Here is a 20,862-nt window from a genome sequence, read left to right as displayed (position 1 = left end):
AGAACATCAATACGAGGCAAAGGATACTTGTTCTTGATAGTTACCGCATTAAGAGGGCGGTAATCTATACACAGCCACAAGCTTTCATCCTTCTTCTTTACAAACAGTGCTGGACATCCCCAAGGCGAAGTACTTGGGCGAATAAATCCCTTATCCAGCAACTCCTGCAATTGCTTCTTCAATTCTGCCAACTCAGCGGGTGGCATTCGGTAGGGCCTCTTGGAAATTGGTGTCGTTCCCGGTTGCAACTCGATGGCAAATTCAATATCCCGGTCTGGTGGCATTCCTGGCAATTCCTCAGGAAAGACATCTGCATATTCACAGACCACTGGGATTTTCTTCAGAGGTTACTCCGTCATGGAGAAAGCACATGACTGAGTAGAACCTTGACTGGGCAGAATTAAGGTGAAGTTCCCACAGAATGGAGAATTAACTTCCACGGTACGGCTGGCTACATCAAGCACAACTTGGTGCAAGGTCATCCAATTAGCTCCCAGAATAATGTCCACATTTTCCAAACCCAAAACAAGAAGGGTGGTTTTGACAATGTGGCTTCCCAGTTGAATAGGCACACTTTGGTTTAATTGATTAGATGAAATTTTACCCCCAGGTGTGACTATCATAAATGACCCTTTTGAGTGAGAGAATGGCAGTTCACATTTAGCACTGAACTTTTGGCTAATGAAACTATGAGATGCACCAGAATCAAACAGAATTAAAGCAGGTTGATTATAAACTGAAAAGATACCGGTCATGATAGGAGCTCCCTCAGGTACTTCCTCCAGAGTAGTGAAGTTGAGCTTCCCTTGCCTGACTTGTACCTTCTGCTTTCTTCCCTTGTCTTGATTTGGTGCTGGCATCTGCCTCTGCTGGTTCCTGGGACAATTCTTGGCATAGTGGCCCACAGTGCCACAAGTGAAACACTTGTTCCCATTGCCCTGGCGGAACTGCTGCTGCTGCGGAGGCTGATTGTTCCTTGGAGCGGGAGCTAGAAAGCGGTTGGGTGCCGGCTGCTCCTGCTGAGGTGGCCTGATCACCCATCTGCCTGCCTGCTGCTGGAAACCCCTGCTCTGATTGTGAGAAACAATCCGAAACCTCTGGGCCTGAGCGGATGGTGCTGCCATTGGTGCCTTTCTCTTCTTCTCTGCCCGGTGAGCTACAATGCAATCCTCCTGGGAGATGGCCAGGTTGACCAACTCATTGAAGCTATCAGCCCGGACAGTGTTGAGTCGTTGCCGCAGCTTGGTATTAAGACCCCTGCGGAAGCGGTCTCTCTTCTTCTCATCAGAATCAGCATGGTACCCTGCATACTGGCATAAGTCGTTGAAGGCTTGCGCATACTGCAGTACCGTGCGGGTTCCTTGATTAAGGGCCAGAAACTCATTCAGCTTGCGATCAAGAATGCCAGCTGGGATGTGGTGTCCTCTGAAAGCAGTCTTGAATTCCTCCCAAGACACTTCACGATCAGCGGGGAGCATAGCACGGAAGTGGTCCCACCAAGTCCGAGCAGGGCCGCGAAGCTGCTGCGCGGCGAAGCGAGCCTTGGCTTCATCGGGGCAGTCTCCCGTGAGGAGGGGAAACTTGGACTCAACGACGCGGAGCCACACGTCGGCGTCCAACAGATCCTCTGCCTTGGTGAACAAGGGCGGCTGCGTACTCAGAAACTCCTGGTAGGTTGCCGCTGCCGGAGGTCGCTGATGCTGGCCTCCACCATGCTGCTGAGGGTGGGGCTGGCGCTGCAAGAGCTGTCGCAGAATCTCGTTCTGCTGGGCCATCAGCTCCTGCACTGTGGGAGCTGGAGGAGGTGGCGGGGGAACCTGCTCGTTATGCCCGCGACGCTGCCTAGCTGCCATCTAAAAATAGAGATTGCCGCCATTGTTATCCCGACTCATAGTTTCGAACGACAAGATATCATCTCATATGGAAGGAAGAATGCCATAATCATAATATTAGGTTCGAAATGAAGATAACATGGTGACAAACATCCCACAGATTTCAAAAGTTCACAGGGTTATATGAATCAGGGGAAAGTACCCATAAGCCTAGTCCAAAATCTGACATTAACTAAGCTCGCATAGGTTTCTATCCGCCTAAAAGTGTCGAAGTGACTGCTTAACCCTGAGCGGTGGAAGCGACACTGGATACGGGTGAAGGAGGCATCGCGGGGGTAGTCCCATTGGCACCAGGGGCTGGTCCTAGCTCCTCGGGAGCCTCTTCTCCCTCGCTTCCGGCTTCATTGGCCTCCATCTCCAAGTGGTGCATGTCAAGGTGGTCATTCGCTTCTTCGAGTTCCCTCTGCACATCGTGGAGCTGGTTCTCCAAGACATCAATAGTGTTGTCTCGGATCTCCACCTGCTGCTCCAAGGTGGTAATGCGCTGGCTCAGCCTTTCCACCTGCAGATCCTTCTCTACCAACTCGATGGATAAATCGACCACAAAATTTTCCCGACTGTCGAGAGTGAGCTTGGCGGTTTGAGCGATGTTAGCAAGGTGTGCCATAGCGTCGCTCTGAAGGGCCTGAAGGCGGTACAACGCACTCATGCACTGAATAGTGACCCTCCCAACCAAGTCAGGATACATCGCCCACACATCCTTCACATGGCTCACGCGGTTACACCACATGGGGTCATGCTTCTTCTCAGCAGAGAAGAGTCCCAAGGGGTGCATCACCATCTCCAGGGGATGGTAGCCACAGAAAGTCGTCAGAGTCTTCATGGCTGCCGCTTCAACGGTGTCGTCCGTCCTGAGTCCAATTGTCTCGGAATCAAGAGAACGCCAACCCGGCTGAAGGGGATGAGCTTCCAAAGTCAGCCAGACCCGACAACGAGGTACCCGATGCTCCTCATACAGCTGCACCGTGTACAAGGGAGGCGTAGGGTAACCGGCGGAGTTAAGCACTTCCCACAAGATGGAAGGAAAGCCATCGCGAGAAAGGAAGTCAGAACTAAAACGAGTGTCTCCTCCACTGGCGGGGGTGGGTGAATTCATCTGCGGAAGGGAATCAAAGGTAAAGATTATGGTGGAAGGAAAAAGAAAAAGAGAGCCCAGATGGTTTTAAAGAAAGTGGGTTAGCTCAGGTTTTAATTCCTCTTTGTGTTTATAATGCATGCATGCCGAAAGTAACGTCTCCTCTCCAACAATAGGGTGCTTTTAGGGCATCCTTAAAAATCTAAGTACTGGCCCACGGGGCCTAGTTAATTAGCCACCTATTTCTCCCTCTATGCCTAAGGCCTTTCGTCCTAGATCTAGCGGTCTAGTCCTGACGATCCATAGCAGTTTCTAGGCAAGTTTTAATTTTGAAAATGGTATTCATGGTTTATTGTCCCTCTCTGTGGTGGAATTTGCTCCGATACCAGCAGTGGCGGAACCGCCCGAATTATTCCAGCTTAAGTGCCTAAGTCACGCCTCAGGGACTGCAACACACTTAAATTGGAATAACCAGTCAGTCCCTCAGATCTAGTCTGATAGAGCCACTTAACTAGGATCAAATTCCACAATCCCACTCGAAGGTGAGTCACAGAAGAAATACAATAAAACATGAACCTCAAATTAAGTGCTGAATTATTACATAGATCGGAGTTTTTGAGTAGCAAATAGGAGTTCACGAAATAAAATGCAGCGGATAATCGATGTCGTCGGTATCGAGGAAATGGGCAAGGCCTAGCCCACTACTCCTCATGCTCCTCTCCTACCGGAGCAACATCCCACTCGACCGTCCAACCCGGTGGCAGGGTGGTAGGCCAAGTCACACCATCAACCATTTCCTGAATGGTACCTGCAAAAATTATGCCACAAGCAAGGCTGAGTATACTAATACTCAGCTAGACTTACCTAGTGTGAGGAGTCTACTCCTCTACCTCTAGATTATGCAGCTGTTTGGCTGAGGGGTTTGGTTTGCTAAAAGCACTAGCAGTTTCTAAAATCAACTTTTTAGCTTTTCAAATTCTATCATCATTATCTTAGCTAGGTTTGCTCCTTCTAAGCATACATGGTGACAAGCATTTAGTTCAATCAACAAATTGTCTCATGTAACCTCATTTCACTTCTTACTCGATGCAGTACAAGGGGTCAAGCAGTCTCATTAGCTGCGAGAAGCAGACGATTCGAATCGAGTTTTAACCTTGCAAGGTAAACCTAAACACACGGCATGTCAGGGTACTCCGACCTCGCACATGACAACCGTCCCCATCGATTCCCCGTTCACGTCCAGGCCTCACCGCCTTGGCATACAATGCTCCACTGACCCCGGCTGCCTCCGTGCAGTGACCGCACTTGTACCCACCATAGCTAGCATGGGAGACCCAGTCTCAGGTCGCATCTGGGATAAAGTCCGCGCCTGGCTTCACTCAGGTACTAGGTTTACCGGTTACCATTTTTCCCGGCATGTGCTTAGTACGTTCAAAAGCTTGACTCAGGTATCCACACATTAGTCCTTAATTCCTTTTTCCCATCTCCTGGACAAGGCATCCTCCCTGGATCCAAGTCCATAGACTAACATAGATCCCGTTATCAAGATGAATACAATCAATTCCTGACCTCACGCGAGTGCTAGAAAAATCACTTGACTTCTACCGAGATCCTGATTAGCAAGCAGCTACTCGACCTAGCATACTAGTATTCATCTCAAAAAGGAATCCTAAGTTCATGCAACTAGAGGTTTCAAGCAACTCCTACACTTAAGTGCACATTACAATCCTACAAGCATTAAGTGTAGTAAAGTAGCATATAATAATACGATTATGCATATAAACCGGGGCTTGCCTTCAATAGCTGGGGCTGCAGGGAGATCCTCGATAGCAGCCTCGGAAGCTTGCTCCTGGTCCTCCTCTTGGACAGTTCCTTGCTCGGGGATGAGCACGTACTCTCCGTCGGCGAGATTACAATCTAATGAATGCAATGCGTAAGATATATGCATAGTATGATATGTGTTTTAGTAATTTCAACTTTATGATCTACTTGAGTTAGATAGAGTTAAACCATACTTATGTGATACCTTTGGGTGGTATACTTGGTAAATTGGATCAAACTTAGCTAAGGTAAGTGGTAGGTTTATTTTTGGGGTTCCACTGAATTCTTTTTATAGTCTTAGTGAGAAATTGACAAGAATTCAAGTTGGACTTATTGGAGTGATATTTATTTCTCCCTTCTTTTTCTTTATTCTCTTTAAGTTTTTGGAGTGGGTTTGAACTACAAGTTGCCTTAATAAAATTCCAAAAATTCTGCAAAAATTATATTGGCTTATTACTAGTGTATAGTTTTCTGTCTCCAAATTTGGGGTTCAAAAAGTGAATAGTTCTCTCTGGACAAAATTACCAAATTTTAGGGCAGAAGGGGTGCTTTGAACTACAACTATTATTTAACAGTAGGTAATTCTCTAAAACTTTTTTTGCTGGCTTTTAGGTGCTATAACATGACTTGGCACAAAATTCTAGCCATTAATTCTTATTAGTTATCTTACTAGGATTTTCTAAAGTTTCTAGCCAAAGGGGTGCTTTCTACTACCACTATATTTGAAAAATATCAAACAACAGAATTCTAATTTTTCTTAGCTTTTATTTTGCGCAAGAGCAATCATTCTGAAGTTTGGCATCTTTTTGCTTGAGGGAAGAGGTGGTATGCATTAATTGGATTAAATGACCTTTCTTATAAAATATTAGCAATAGGTATTATTTTGCATCTTTTTAATGGATTTGCATTTTTCTCTGGTGGCCTATCTCATCATTGACCTAGCAAAATTTTGGTTGCCCATTATTGCATTATTATGGGTTATTCATGATTTATTTGGAAAATACCTCATTATCATATTAGATTTATTTACCCTACTTAAAATGATGGGCTAGGGTGTTCATTATTTTTGCAGTGGGTTCTGGTGGTTACAAGTCCACTGGATTTTTATTATCAATTTTGGTCTAGTTTTGTAATTCTAATAATTGATTTCTAGTTGGAATAATGCTAAATAACACATTTCACTTTAAAACTGATGTGGACTAGAGGTCCGTTTATTGTTCTTAGGTTCTCTGTCACTTAAGTAAACTAGGAAAAATAATTTCACTCACTGTTCATTAATCTCTAATGCCTTTCTGATTTTTCTAACTTTTGGGCAGAAATGGCTTTAAATGGATATCTACACTACATTTTCAATACTGTGGTTCCTACTATTTTTAAACAGTGCTTAAATGAGGTTTGAACATCTACAAATTTTCTTAGGTTCAGCATAGAAGCAAAACTAATTTTCCTTAATTCAACAAGGTTTGGTCAGTTTCTGTTTTTAATTTTAAACTCTAAAAATTAGAACAGAAAGCATAGGGTTCATTATTTTTAAATGATAGTTCATAATATTCAGGATTTAGCAAAATTAGTTTGACAACTTTTGGTTAAGAATTCATCAAGTTATGGATTTTCTAAGTTCTCTGTTTATTAAAAAGATTAAACATAATTGATTAACTGGAAAACTACTTTGCAACGGGGTCCCTGGCGGGTGTTTTAAGTTTTCCTCACAGATTAGTCCCTGGGCTACTATTGAAATGAGTCACTGACACTGCAGAAAACCCCCCGGGTTCTTCTAATCCTAACCCGAGGTCCTTCCCCCAAATTAAATAGTACCCGCGGCGGAAGAAAGGGTGGAGGGGCTTACCGGTGGCGAGATTGCTCCGGTGAGGTGGCCGAGGGTGTAGGGGAGGTCCTGACGGTCACGACGATGTGCGGGTTGCCGTCGGGGATGGTCGGAGTTGGCCGGTCCACGTGCGCAGGCGGGGGAGCTCGTCGGCGGCGAGGAGTCCGGCCTATCCAGGGAGAAATTGACCAATCAAATGGGTCAGAGAGCTTCACCAGGGATCAAGGAAGGTGTGCGCGCAAGGAATTGAAGAATGGCTCACCGGAGAGCTTGGTCCACGCGTGCAGGCGGGCGACCGAAGTCCGGCGAGGGTGATCTTCGTCTTCCGGTGAAGTTCTGCCGGGTCCGAGGGCTTGGAAAGCTTCACGGGCCACTGGTGGAGCTAACCGAAGTGCTGGCGCGACTTGGGGGTGACTGGAGTGGGCTGGCCACGGTGGCCAAAGCTCTGGCGGCAATGGCGGGCGGAAAAGAGCTCGCCGGAGCTAAGGAGGGGTGGATGGCCGGTGATGGTGAGCGCGGGGTGAAGTGAGGCGCGCCCGGGGAGGCTTTATAGGCGCGGGCGGGCACGATCGAGGGCAAGGGCGCGCGGCGGACTTGACCAAACGCCGAAGTGAGCGCGCGCGCGGGTTGGGCAAGCGTCGGCGTGCCGACCACGGTTGAACACGTGTGCCCGTGCGTTCTGCCCAAGTTCTGGCGCGTGTGGTCACTCATCCGAGCCTGCTCTCGCCTTGGTCAGTGCACAAGACCTCTTCTCCTCCCTACAAGCTACCGATCTTGTGTGGGGGTCATAGGATTTTGCCTACTGGTTGCAGAGATATGGAGCCCGGAAATCCGGTCTGTCCCCCTGCTCAAACCCGAGGCAAATTCAGGGTTTTGTCGTGTCTAGGGCTCGCGTCCCAATGCCATCTTCTGGCATGTGACAGAGGGGTTAGTTAGGCACATTTTTGTTAATGGGGCCATTAGGATTTGAGTTAGGGATCAAGGTGAACACGCTTGATCTTTGGCTCAAGGTCTAAAATTCAGAATTCTGAAATTCATAATTCCCTATTGAGTCCCCACATGAGAAGCTTGTTTGGGGTTTTATTTGAATTATTTTGGCCAAGCTTCCTGAATCTTTATTGTTGCTTAATGAATATACTTCAATGTTTATAATTGGCCCAAGCCATGATTTTAAATTTTTCATACCCTTTTCCCCATTCCCTTGAATTTTGTTCATAGGGCTCAATTAGGGTTTTTATTAGGGTTGCAACATTTTGCCCTTTTGAAAACCCATTTGTTTTGGTCATGATACTTTTCAGTATAGGATTAGTGGGTCCTTTATTCTTAAGTCAATTTGATGTTCATGCTCAATTTTGGTTCACATAAGATGATGGTTCATGGGTTAGCACTTCGAGAGAAACCCTAGGTGACACTGGGGTGTCACAGGCCTTAAGCCGAAGGTCCGAAAAAACACCTTCCCTTTGCTAGAATAGCGATAGTCAATGACAGATGGGCCCCACCAAGTTGCATAGCACTAGGCGTATAAATATGAACCCATAGCGGCATCATTTGATACGCTATTTCTGCTATTTGTGTTATTTTCTTAAATTTCTAGCTCTTTCTCACTAGCTTTTGTCTGGTTTTCGAGCTTTTTGAGCTTCGGTTTAAGACGTTTGCCCCATGTCTGAGGAGAAGAAGATGGCTGAGGAGAAGATAACTGAGGAGAAGAAGTTGTATGAAGAAAAGAAAGTTGCAGATCCTTTCATTGCTGGATTTTATAAATCTATGGCGAAGACAAACACAGAGAAAATTACTAAGGAGATCATGGAGGGTTTGTCCGAAGATTCTGATGACAATGATAGTTATGATGTGGAAAGTGGGGATGAAGATTTTGAGGATCGGCGGTGGCGCCCAAGCCATACTATCTTCGGAAAATCGACTATCAAGCAAAGTCATATTGACGCCATGAGGGGGAGATATTTTCGCGACATGTTTATTGTCAGAGTTGGAGGAGACAGTACTGCCCCTGCTCCGGAGGAAAATGAAGTTGTTATTTACCAAAGCTTCTTGAAGGTAGGCCTTCGGTTCCCGCTGAGTAAATTTGTGGTTGAAGTATTAAAGATATTTCAAATCTTTCTCCATCAGATTACCCCTGAAGCTATAATCAGGATGGGGATATTTGTCTGGGCTGTAAGGAGCCAGGGGCTAGAGCCGAGTGCGAAGTGCTTCTGCAACATGCACGAGCTTTTATATGAGACGAAGGATATCGACAAAGAACAATACCACAACAACTTCGGTTGTTACAGTTTCATTGCCCGTTCTAATGCAAGCCACCCAGTGCCAACATTCTGGAAAAGATGGCCTGGGGCCTGGATGGAGGAGTGGTTTTACGTAAAAAATGATTTAATTAAAAGAGAAGACATCAAGGGAATTATCCAGCGCCCCATCTGGTCTCACTTCGGCCTTCGAAGGCCGAAGGTGGATATTGATGATAATGTTGAAGCATGTCAGAAGGACTTTAGTACTGTGTGTGCCTTCATTAGCACAAGGGATTTAATTCAAGAGCACATAACCTTCAGGGTATGGCCACTTGTCGAGAATTGGGAAATGCCGAAGGATACTGTTGCTGAATCTAGTGAAGGTGGCCTAGTTCGATTGAAGTATACCTTCATATTTAGGGAGAAGTTTGATGAGCCAGATGATGACTGGTTGAAATGTATTGAAGCTACCAGTGACGAGCTGCTTGGGACATATTCCCGGGCCGAAGATGATGCCCTGTCCGTAGCCTTCGGGGGCCGGGGGAAGATAAGATTGAACAAGGTATTTGATGCGATTGGCTTCGTATATCCTGGTTATCGCTACCCGCTACGAGGGCAAGGAAAAAAGAGGAAAACTGCCGCTTCGGCCACCACAGCTGTGACGAAGGGCAAAAAGATGAAGGTTCTGACCCACCGGTCGCGATACATTGAACCGGTCGTAGTGCCTGAACTTGGCGAAGAGGCCTCTTCAACTGCCGAAGCAAGACAAGCTGCTCCAATTATGTAGAGCAATGAAGAGCCAACTATAGTGCCGATGATGCTTATAGTCGAGTCAGTCGAAGCTAAGGATGATAAGGCCGAAGAGCCAAAGGTGGAAGAAATAATGAAAATGCCAGAAATTCTGAGCCCTTCAGCAGAGGCAAAACTGTAGAAGGTGCAAAAGGCTCTTGCCGCAACTCCCAAGAGGAGGAGGATGGCCAGCGTGTTGGATGCTGTGATGGAGACCACAAAGGCCTTGAGCCCCGCTCCTACTAAGAGAATTGATGAAGCTGCCAAAGTCCAAGCCGCGCCCACTGAGACGAAGGCTGTCACGCCTGAGGACAAGGCTGATTAGCAAACTTCAGGGCAAAGTATGGCAGAAAAAGCAAAATCCCCTGCCCCCGAAGCTCTAGTTGAAGATATTGATTACATTTTTCGACATGCTTCAGGGAAAAATTATCCAAAGAAGAAGTCTTGGAAGCCAGACATTATGCCCAAAAATTAAAATATCCTAAGGAGGCCTTAGTGTTTAATGGCACTAATGAAGATGATTTCCTATACTGTCTCCCGGACAACAAAGAAATATCCATTTGCCGGGAGATAGCTAGAAGTATGGGATTTCCAAAACTTGAAGAAGGCCTTTCGGTTTTGTCGAAGGATGATCTTGCTGATAGCCTAGCGTACAACAGTATAAAGGTATGGAAGTTAACCTTGAAGTTGGAAATGAAGTATTTTATTTGTCATGCTCAATTCTTTCTTCTTCTTTGCAGAGTTTAATTCTTAGTAATGCCTTGAGGGCACAGAAAAGCGTCGAAGACGAAGGCTGTACAATAGCCCTTAACAACCTTCGCTCAGAGGTGATTGAGCTAAGAAATGAGGGTCTAGAGAAAGACAAGATTTTGATTTCATTGGTAAATAAAATAAAAGAAGACGAAGCTCAATACAAAGCTCAAGCCGAAGCCCAAAAAGCTGAGGTTGAAGACCTTCGGAGACAACTGGCCGAAGCTAATGAGAGGTGCGCGCTTGCACAGGCTAACCAAGAGATCAGTGAATACTAGAAAAATAAGCTAGAGAAAAATGTTGAAGAACTTCGCGAATCCAAGGAAAGGTGCTTTGAGAAATCCTTGGATTGCATGAAGAAATTAAAAACTAGCTTCGCTAAAGTAGACGCCTACTATTCTGAAGAAAATTTCATACGAGGCGACCCCAAGGGCGTTGTTGAATGGATAAGTGGAGAAGCTGAAGCCTTAGAGGAAATCTTGATTGATCGCGGGGATATTTGTGCGTTTTCTGGTGCACGGGGAATCTCAGCTATTCTGGAGAAGGCCGGATGTGATCATGTTATAGCCCAGGCTGAAGCTGCCTTCTCCATAGAGGATACGAAGAATCCTTCAGCCGAAGCAACTTTAATGGGCGGGAAGTTTTATAACGATGTCTGGGTGAACGGTGGCCGAGAGCTGGCCCACGAGATTATAAAAAAGAATGAAAAAGACACCCACGACGCCCGGGTAGAAGCAAAGCGAGTTGAAGAGGCTGCTGAACGCAAAAGGCGTATATGTATTGTTTTTTAATTATTTTAGCTTTGGTACTTGCTTTGTGGCTTCGAACTAATCTGTTTACCTACTTCGGCTGAACTATCCCCGCCTCCAGAGCCAAACGATCCCCTAGCTGATCCAGATGTGAAGGAAGCACTGGATATTATAAGCATGGCAAACTCCATTAACGACGAAGTCGTCGATAAGCTTTTGAACGAAGTTGCAGAGAAAGTCCTTAGAGAAGAGTAGATTTTATTGTAATAATATTTTTGAAATGTTGATATATGGAACAATGGAAGGAATATTAAGCTTCTGCTATAACAAAACTATGTAACATTTGGTGTATGTGACATTGAATCGAATATGTAAATTGCTGTAGTTTATTTCTTTGCGATGCATGAAACATACACACATGCCGCTTTTTGAGCCTTCGGCGAAAAAACACCTTCCCTTCTTTTCATGCTTCGTAAAGAAGGAAACCCCTTCTTGGGTAGATCTGATAGAATTGTCAGCCGAAGCTTGCTTCGTGCCTTTGCACATTTTCATTCAATCGAAGTATTTCCAAGGGTTTGCTTCGTATCCAGTCTTTCTGTTTATGCGGTGTGATATATGATGTGATGCTATGCTAGATGATGTGATGATATGATGCAATATGATGATGCTTAACACCCCACACATACATCCACACAGGTACACGGAAGACTGCATCCCCTTAGGGACATCTGTTGAGTCTAAGCTTTGCATCCCCTTAGGAACGACTTTTGAGCTTCTTCACCTTCTATTTCGGTGGTATAAGTTCTGCATCCCCTTAGGAACGACTTTTGAACTTCTTCGCCATATATTTCGGCGGTATAAGTTCCGCATCCCCTTAGGAACAACTTTTGAACTTCTTCGCCTTACATTTCAGCGGTATTTGGCTCTGCATTCCCTTTGGAACGACTTTTGAGCAGAAAACTTACGCTACGCTCCCTTAGGAATGACTTTTTGTAGCTTCGTCAATTTAGGCTATACATTCCCTTAGGAACAACTTTTGAGCTTCAGAATCTACTTCGTTTCTTTAAGAGTCGTCTTTCGAGCTTCGTAAATCTATGAAGAAGATATATTTAATTCTGGTGTTTGCAGAATTATTACAAGAAGTTGAAACTGAATTTTTCATTACTTGTTTCTCATACAAAAAAGTAAAATGATAAAAAAGACAAAAGTACTTCAAAAAATAGGATATTCCTCAATAAATGTGCTTCAATTCTGGTACAGTGTTGTTGACTATACGAGCTTCGGACTCCTCCCTAAAGTCGTGTTGCTGTTGGGAGTGCTGGCGCCCTTCTGGCTGTTGGCTTTGGGTATGAGCAGGTGGTAATGGTGGTGGCAGTGGAAGCTGGGGCCAGGAAGCTTGTGAATGGCTTGCCGAAGCAACAGAAGCTGCAGGTTGATTGCCCACATATTCTGGTATATAGGGAGAATAGCACGAAGCAGTATGTAGAACTTGCTTCGGCTGGTTCTGCCGGGCTTCTGCTTCGGCAATCTCTTTTTTGCTTCTGAATGGTAATCTAGCATGTTCTTGTAGTGTGGCCCTTGTCTTCACCACAGAATAAGCAATATATTTTCCTGGGCTGATCCCCATATCTTCCTCCGAAGCCCCTGCCGCCTCTGCCCCTTGGAGCTGGTGACCTGAAGGAGCTTTGTTGCTCTTCTAAAGACTGTGAGCTATGTTGTGGCCTCTGAAACTTGCTTCCTTTGTCATCACTCTGACTGGAGCTATGGATTGATCTGACATGTCTAGGGTGGATTTTTCCTCCAAAGCCCCTAGTCATCTCAGAAAACCTATAAGCTTCTTCCCTTCTTTGGCGGAAATCATTATCAGCCCGGATATACTCATCCATTTTCTGAAGCAGCTTCTCCAGAGTCTGGGGGGTTTCCTAGCAAAGTATTGAGCTGTGGGCCCTGGTCGAAGATCTTTGATCATGGCCTCAATGATGATTTCATTAGGCACTGTAGGCGCTTGTGCTCTCAGACGCAAGAACCTTCGGACATACGCCCGAAGGTACTCCTCATGGTCTTGTGTGCACTGGAACAAGGCCTGAGCAATGACTGGCTTCGTCTGAGACCCTTGAAAACTGGTAACCAACATGTCCTTAAGCTTCTTCCACGACGTGATTGTCCCTGGCCGGAGAGAAGAGTACCATGTCTGGGCCACACTTCGGACTGCCATGATGAAGGACTTTGCCAGGACAGCAGCATTACCTCCATATGAGGATATTGTTGCCTCATAGCTCATCAAGAATTGCTTTGGGTCCGAGTGCCCATCTTACATGGGCAACTGGGGTGGCTTGTAGAATTGTGGCCATGGAACAGCCTGCAATTCTGCTGCCAGGGGAGAAGCATCATCAAATGTAAAGTTACCATGATGAAAGTCATCGTACCACTCATCTTTGTTGAATGAGCCATCTTGACGAAGCTCCCTATGCTAAGGCCTTGGGTCCTGGTCATCTTGAGTGAGATGACACATTTCTTCAGCGGCCTCATCGATCTTCTTCTGAAGATCAGCGAGACGAAGCATCTTTTCCCTTTTCCTCTGGACCTGTTGATGAATAGCTTCAAGGTCCCTGATCTCTTGGTCCAACTCTTCCTCCTATGGTGTCGGACTAGTAGCCCTCCTTTTCTGAGTTCTAGCTTCACGCAGAGTGTCCTGGTTGACGTCTAGTGGCTACAGTGTAGCCCCTAGTCCCGACGAAGCTTTCTTCGGCGGCATAACGAAGATCACAGCTTGCCGAAGGTCGTCGAATGAGTTCACCGGAGGTGGGCGCCAATGTTGGGGACTTGTTCTCAAATGCTATGAGTTAAGAACAAGGCAACACAAAATATTAATGATTAAAGTCCTTCGACCTTCAAAGCATTATCTCCCTTAGGATATAATGATCTTTAGACGAAGGTTATGAAGGACATACCTTCATCATCACAGTTTATATTAATGAAAGTAGAAGCATATATAACGTGAGAAATAACATAAAAAATCATAGGATATCATTAATATATCTTTATTATATCATCATGAATGAGCATAAACAATATTGAATTACATTTGTACCTTCGGCTTGACAGAAGGCAAAAGTTCAAGTGTGACGCGCGAGTTAATACAAGTCAGCGTGAACAGTATGTTGTCACTATTCATCTATTTATAGGCACAGGATGCAGCCTGTGTAGAATTACATTCACGCGCTTGACATTTACTATTTACTTAGGGAAATCTATCGAGGACTATACAACCTTTTCCCCTTTAAGTCGGTTTCATTTTCCATCGCTAAGCCGAAGCTTCTTCACAGGTAGCTTCGACGCTGATTCAGCCTTCTCTCGAATGATGCTCTTCATATTATGTATAGCTTCATTTCATACCCGAAGGTTCTTGTACACATATTATACCTAGGAAACATGTTAGTCGTGTTTTTGAGGACCTTCGGAAGACGAAGGCCCCCAACAGGCAGTAGAAGGCTTTTTACTAGGGTATGACTCAAACACAAGGGCATATAGAGTCTTCAACAAATCCACTGGATTAGTTGAGGTTTCTTGTGACATTGTGTTTGATGAGACTAATGGCTCCCAAGTGGAGCAAGTTGATCTTGATGAATTAGATGATGAAGAGGCTCTGTGCGTCGCGCTAAGGAACATGTCCATTGGGGATGTGTGTCCTAAGGAATCCTAAGAGCCTCCACAAACACAAGATCAACCGTCATCTTCCATGCAAGCATCTCCACCAACTCAAGATGGGGATCAAGCTTAAGAAAATGAAGATGAAGATCAAGATGACGAGCCACCTCATGAGGAGGACATGGATCAAGGGGAGATAAAGATGATCAAGACAAGGAAGATGATCAAGAAACAAGGGATCAAAGACCACCACACCCAAGAGTCCACCAAGCAATTCAACAAGATCATTCCGTTAACTCCATCCTTGGTGACATTTATAAGGGGGTAACCATTAGATCTCGAGTTGCTCATTTATGTGAACATTACTCTTTTGTTTCCTCTATTGAGCCATACATGATAGAGGATGCACTAAGAGATCCGAATTGGGTGGTGGCAGTGCAAGAGGAGCTCAACAATTTCACAAGGAATGAGGTATGGCACTTAGTTCCACGTCCTAATCAAAATGTTGTAAGTACCAAATGGGTATTCCGCAACAAGCAAGATGAGCATGGTGTGGTGACAAGGAACAAAGCCCGACTTGTGGCGAAGGGTTACTCACAAGTCGAAGGTTTGGACTTTGATGAAACTTATGCACCCGTAGCTAGGCTTGAGTCAATTAGTATATTACTTGCCTATGCTACTTACCATGGCTTTAAGCTTTATCAAATGGACGTGAAAAGTGCCTTCCTCAATGGACCTATCAAGGAAGAGGTCTATGTTGAGCAACCTCCCGGCTTTGAAGATAGTGAGTACCCTAACCATGTTTACAAGCTCTCAAAGGCTCTTTATGGGCTCAAGCAAGCCCCAAGAGCATGGTATGAATGCCTAAGAGATTTTCTTATCACTAATGGGTTCAAAGTCGGTAAAGCTGATCCTACTCTCTTTACTAAGACTGTTGCAAAAGACTTGTTTGTATGCCAAAATTATGTTGATGATATCATATTTGGGTCTACTAACAAGTCAACTTGTGAAGAATTTAGTAGGATCATGATACAGAAATTCGAGATGTCTATGATGGGGGAGTTGAGGTATTTCCTAGGATTTCAAATCAAGCAACTCCAAGATGGCACCTTTATCAGCCAAACAAAGTACTTTCAAGACATACTTAAGAAGTTTGGGATGAAGGATGACAAACCCATCAAGACACCCATGGGAACCAATGGGCATATCGACCTCAACATGGGAGGTAAATCCGTAGATCAAAAGGTATACCGGTCGATGATAGGATCTTTACTCTATTTATGTGCATCTCGACCGGATATTATGCTTTCTGTATGCATGTGTGCAAGGTTCTAGGCACATCCTAAGGAAGTTCACCTTAGGGCCATGAAGAGAATCATGAGATATTTAGTTTACACTCCTAAGTTTGGGCTTTGGTACCCCAAGGGATCTACCTTTGATCTAATTGGGTATTCCTATGCCGATTGGGTTGGGTGTAAAATTGATAGGAAGAGCACATCAGGGACTTGTCAGTTTCTAGGGAGATCCCTGGTATCATGGTCGAGATCCCTGGTGTCAAAGGAACAAAACTCCGTAGCTCTTTCCACCGCTGAAGCCGAGTATATTGCCGTAGGCCATTGTTGTGCGCAATTACTTAGGACGCGGCAAACCCTTAGGGACTATGGCTACAAATTGAGCAAATTCCTTCTCCCATGTGATAATGAGAGTGCAATCCGCATGGTGGATAATCCCGTTGAACACAACCGCACTAAGCACATAGATATTCGATATCACTTTCTAAGAGATCACCAGCAAAAGGGGGATATCGAGATTGCCTATGTTAATACCCAAAACCAATTAGCCGATATCTTTACCAAGCCACTAGATGAGAAAACCTTTAGCAAACTTAGGAATGAGCTAAATATACTTGATTCTCGAAATTTTGATTGAAACATTGCACACATAGCTATTTTATATACCTTTGATCATATCTCTTTCATTTGGTACAAATGCATATTTCTTATTCTTATTGTGCTAAGGCTAAGACTAATGTGCTTTCAAGTGTATATCTATGATTAGTCTTAGATTGAAAGGGAAATGGAGTATTCGGCAAAGAAAACGCTTCCACTCAACTCTAATGGTATATTTTACCCTTTGTCGTTACTCCACAATCTCTCAATTGGTATAACATTTCACTCATATTTCTTTTATCAATAGGGAGAAAGTATTATAGGGCTCTCAAGTTCTCGGTTTTTGGCGATTAATGCCAAAGGGGGAGAAAGTATTAAGCCCAAAGCAAAAGGACCGTACCACCACCATTTTAAAATTTGTATTATATTTTTCAAATTGGTATCTTTCAAGAATTTGTATTTCAATTGATATATTCTCAATTGGTATCAATTGGTATCTATGTTTCACTTGATTTGTGAAAGTAAAATTTCAAATTGATATCTATTTCAAAACCCTCTTGAAAGCTAAGAGGAGAATTTCATTCAGGGGGAGCTTTTATTTAGTCAAAGGAAAAGCATTTGAAACAGCGGGAGAAATTTCAAATCTAAAAATGCTTATTGCAATCATATTCCTATACCTTTGACTAGTTGCAAAGTTTTTGAAAAGATTTCCAAAAGGTTTGCAAAAACAAAACTAGTGGTGCAAATGTGGTCTAAAATGTTAAATAAAAGAAAAGCCAATCCATTCACTCTTATTCTTAGTGATACTTTCAATTGGTTTAACTCCAAGTAACCTATGCACATTCATAAATGCAAACTAGTTACATTTCTGCACTTCACATTCGCTTTGGTTTGTGTTGGCATCAATCACCAAAAAGGGGGAGATTGAAAGGGAAATTGGGTTAACCATTTCCTACAATTAATTTTGGTGGTTGAATGTCCAACACAAACATATGGACTAACTAGTTTGTTTAGAATTCATGGATTATAGGTGCATAAGGTTCAACACAAACCAATAAATAATTCAAGTTAGGGACTCAATCAAACACGGAGCAAAGAACTTGAGTGTGCTGAAAATTGGGGCACCGGACTGTCTGGTGTGCCACCGAACAGTGTCTGGTGCACCAGGTCATACAGTGCTGAACCAACCACTCTCAGGAATTTCAGAGCGCGCTCTGCTATAATTCACCAGACTGTCCGGTGTGCTAGCGGAGCAACGGCTAGCTCGCGCCAACGGTCGACTCTGTTAAATGAATAGTGCAGCACAGTACCGCACATAAGTTAGAGCAGCGAAGTCAGAGGGGCACCGGACTGTCCGGTGCCGCAAGAAGACAAAGCTCCAACGGTCGACCCAGCTTCGAACCCCAACGGTTGGCTGATGTGGCGGTGCACCGGACAAGGAACAGTGCCTGTCCGGTGGCGCACCGGACTGTCCGGTGCGCCCATCGCCAGAAGCCTTGGCCAACGGCTACCAAGGTGGTTGGGGGCTATAAATACCCTCCAACCACCACAACCTTTGGCATCCAAGTTTTTCAGAGATCACATTCAATACAAGAGCTAGTACATTCACTCCAAGACACATTTCCAAAGAATAAACCCTCTCTAAGTCTATAATTCATCTCAACCATTTAGTGACTTGAGAGAGAGCGTGCTCATGTTCTTTTGAGCTCTTGTTTCTTGGATTGCCTTTATTCTTTCTCATTCTTGTTCTCAAGTGACTTGTAATCAAAGCAAGAGACACCTAAGCGTGTGGTGGTCCTTGCTGGGTCTTAGTGACCCAATTGATTAAGGAGAAGGCTCACTCGGTCTAAGTGATCGTTTGAGAGAGGGAAAGGGTTGAAATAGACCTAGTCTTTGTGACCTCCTCAACGGGGACTAGGTTCTTTGGAACCGAACCTCGGGTAAAACAAATCACCGTGTTCACTCGCCTTGATTCTTGTTTGATTTTTTACCCCTCTCTTCGGACTTGAATTTAATGCTAACGCTAACCCCGGCTTGTAGTGTGTGTTTAAAGTTATAAATTTCAGGTTTCGTCTATTCACCCCCCTCTAGGCGACTTTCAGTATGCCAAGCTTAGCAAGTGCAGTTATGGATCAATGAGGTCCTATTATTGGGTCACATTATAAACCGAGAGGGATTGCTTGTGGATTCGAAGAAGGAAGCAGCTATTCTGGACTGGAAAGCACCGAAAGACGTCCGAGGAATCAAGAGTTTCATTGGAATGGCCGGCTACTATCAACGTTTCATTGAGGGTTTCTCCAAGATTGCTAGGCTAATGATAGCCTTGTTGGCAAAGAAGGTTGAGTTCAAGTGGACCCCAGCGTGCCAAGAGTCCTTTGAGACATTGAAGAGGAAGTTGACAACAACACCAGTATTGATTCTGCCAGATGTTCACAAGCCATTCTCAGTATACTGTGATGCTTCATACACCGGACTAGGATGTGTGTTAATGCAGGAAGGGAAAGTAGTGGCATACTCGTCCCACAAGCTGAAGATTCATGAGAAGAATTACCCTACTCATGATCTGAAGTTAGCAGCAGTGGTTCATGCACTGAAGACCTGGATGCACTATTTGTATGGGCAGAAATGTGATATCTACACGGACCACAAGAGTCTCAAGTACATATTCACTTAGTCAGAATTGAACATGACACAGCGAAGATGGCTAGAGTTGATCAAGGATTATGAGCTAGAGATACATTATCACCTAGGCAAAGCAAATGTGGTTGCATACGCTCTAAGCAGAAAGAGTCAAGTCAATATGTTGACCGCTCACCCAATGTTGTATGAGCTAGCAAAGAATTTCGATAGGCGAGTCTCGGATTTCTGAACAACACCCAAGGAGTGACAATTGAGCTGGAACCCACTCTAGAGCAAGACATCAGGAAGGGCCAGGAAGTTGATGAGAAGATCAACGAGATCTGACAGCTGATCATGGAAGGGAAATGCCCAGATTTCTGTGAAGACGCAAAAGGAGTGGTATGGTTCAAGGATAGACTGTGTGTTCCCGACATCAAATTGATCCAGGAACTAATTCTCAAGGAAGCTCATGAGACCGCATATTCTATACACCCTGGTAGCGAGAAGATGTACCAAGACCTAAAGAAAAGATTCTGGTGGTATGGAATGAAAAGGGAGATAGCAGAGTATGTGGTTGTATGCGACAGTTGTCAGAGGATCAAGGCAGAACACCAGAGGTCCGCAGGTTTGTTGCAGCCATTGCAAATTCCTCAGTGAAAATGGGATGAGATCGGGATGGACTTTATAGTTGGTTTGCCTCGCACTCGTGCTGGTTATGACTCTATCTGGGTAGTAGTGGACCGTTTAACAAAGGCAGCTCATTTCATACCAGTCAAGACCACCTATAATAGTGCATTGTTGGCAGAGCTATATATGTCTTGGATTGTGTGCTTGCATGGTGTTCCAAAGAAGATAGTATCAGACAGAGGCACCCAGTTCACTTCTCATTTTTTGCAGCAACTGCATGAAGCTTTGGGCACACACTTGAAGTTTAGTTCAGCTTACCACCCACAGATAGATGGTCAGATAGAGAGAACCAACCAAATTCTTAAAGATATGTTGAGGGCTTGTGCTTTGCAAGACAAGTTAGGTTGGGACAAGAGGCTACCGTATGCAGAATTCTCCTACAACAACAGCAATCAGGCTAGTCTAAAGATGTCACCATTCCAAGCACTCTATGGGAGGAATTGCAGAACTCTGTTGCATTTGGACCAACCTGACAAAAGGCAGGTGTTCGGCCTAGATATTCTGCTTGAGACTGAAGAGAACATCAAAATGGTTTGAGAGAATCTAAAGACAACGTAGTCCAGACAGCAAAGCTATGCTGACACCCGAAGAAGAGAACTGAGTTTTGAAGTGGGATATTATGTTTACTTGAAAGTGTCACCCATCAGAGGAATCAAAAGATTCGGAGTCAAGGGCAAGCTAGCACCTCGATACATCGGACCGTACCGAATTCAAGCAAGACATGGAGAAGTGGCATATCAACTCGGCCTACCACAAAGTCTGTCAGTTGTGCACGATGTGTTCCATGTGTCTCAATTGAAGAAATGCTTGAGAGTGACAGAAGAGTAGTTGCCAATAGAGGACCTTGAAGTTCAAGAAGATCTGACATATATTGAGAAGCC

Source organism: Zea mays, chromosome 5 (assembly GCF_902167145.1).
Source record: "Zea mays cultivar B73 chromosome 5, Zm-B73-REFERENCE-NAM-5.0, whole genome shotgun sequence".
Classification (NCBI taxonomy): domain Eukaryota; kingdom Viridiplantae; phylum Streptophyta; class Magnoliopsida; order Poales; family Poaceae; genus Zea; species Zea mays.
This window is presented reverse-complemented; position numbering follows the sequence as displayed.